Genomic DNA, 1,811 nt, shown 5'->3' on the forward strand with positions numbered 1-1,811 from the left:
TTGACAAGAGGAACATAATATATTCACTCCTATTCTTAAGTTATAAGCATTTGAAGAGGAGTTATTTCTCTGCTCTTGGAGTGGAGGTAAGATTCTATGTTTGAGTGGGTAACTCACTGTGTATTGTAGCGCGAAACGTCTAATATTGTAGCACAAACACTTGTTAGGTCAACCTCTATCCATAGCCCCAATATCATCCAAATTTTTCATGGAATCCATGAATTGCAAATTCCTTACCATACTATGATGGAAATAGTATTTGTGCAACTAGTGCGCAAAGTGACAGTTTGCTGCACCGAAAGAAACGTTTACGCCGCGCCGTAGGCGAGGGCGGAATGGTTTCTTGAGTGCAGCAGAGGAACTTTGCGCAGTATTTCACATTAAATTTTTCCTACAGTTACCATGGAATATGAAAAGTGGGTAATTATGGGTAAAATTGCCTGAATAATGTAGTAGTGTTTGAATGGCGGGGGGCAGCTGTGTGGTGTGTGCTGTGGTGTGTGCTGTGGTGGCACTGTGCTGTCGTGTCCTCCATTATAATATCTACTTAATAATTAGCGCGTTGTGCTTCGTTGCACCTCTGCTCACTATACAGCCACAGCAGTCACTGTTACCAACTTCATTTTGATTTTGCTGCACTGGTGCTCCATATAACCTACTAACTATTTTGCGTTGTCATGCTGCAAATCTGGAGTACGCAAAGTACTCACTTTGCGCACTAGTGCGGAAAAGTGATTCTTTGCAGCCTGCAATCGTGCACAAATGGTCACTTTTCAGGGTATCTGTAGGAAAATGGTAATTCCTTACATTAATGTTAAAATTATGGCTACTTCAGGGTAAGACAAAAATCTTTTGTAGTGGAAATCAAGCTAAGGTTCTGGTTCCGAACCTGAAATTCAATCATTGCGAACCGAACAGCGACCTGGTAACAAATGGTGGTAATTTAAGAGCTGGCCCACTAGAGCTTACCACTCGTCACTCCATGCTTCCAAGAGCGACCAGTTTCTAGCTCTGAATTCTGCAGAGAACATTTCTTCAGAGAAAACCATCTGAAGATAAAAGTGTTTCCAAAAGTTTTGAAAAGCATAACCGGGACACCTAGGTGCTGAGGTTCTCCGAAAGGCTTACAAACTCTCCAACAATTTAGTCGAGTGGGCCAACAAGTTGAACAATCCTGTAGACAAACCTACCAGATTGTTTAGAAGGTGTAGAAGCTGTGATCCAGGCACTTGAAGTCGGCAAAGGATGAAGCCACCAACGCCTCCGAATTCAACTTCCGAACAAAATTTGTCTCCAACCAATTGTTTATCAAATCGAAATAGAACTTCTTCAATTATATCTTCAAAAAACAATAAACTTTGTATCCAATTTACAAAAATATAATCACGCGTAAGGAAGATAATTAATATAAGGTTGTTAAAACTTAATCCTTGATCATATAACCCTCTACAACTAACCCATCATCACTCACTTTGCGCAGTGGCGATATCGTAACCAATGAAGTTCTACTGAGGTGCGATTATTGCTATTGAAAACTTTTACCAATACCCCGCCTTGTGGATGTGTAAACGTCCGCTCTGGCAATTTACTAATTTGTAATTCTCATCTATTCCGAGGTGGGATGTTCATAAATTCAGGTCTGCTTTGAGCTACTCACGTATTCAGGTCTTTTTCGAGGTGGATTGCTCATAATTCACATTCAGGTCTGCTCCGTGGTGGAATGTTCATGATTGTGATGTATATATATTTTTCTGCGTTGGCAGATTATTTTCTTGCTTGTCAGCTTCTGATGGAATAATATTTTCGTCATA

The 1,811-nt window shown here is 40.4% G+C and overlaps 1 pseudogene; it reads left to right on the plus strand.

Moving 5' to 3' along the window:
* The first annotated feature begins 1,468 nt into the window (after window positions 1–1,468).
* LOC120348994 lies at window positions 1,469–1,601 on the plus strand (annotated as a pseudogene).
* The last annotated feature ends 210 nt before the right edge of the window (window positions 1,602–1,811 follow it).

This window comes from Nilaparvata lugens, unplaced genomic scaffold (assembly GCF_014356525.2).
Source record: "Nilaparvata lugens isolate BPH unplaced genomic scaffold, ASM1435652v1 scaffold7830, whole genome shotgun sequence".
Taxonomy (NCBI): Eukaryota; Metazoa; Arthropoda; class Insecta; order Hemiptera; family Delphacidae; genus Nilaparvata; species Nilaparvata lugens.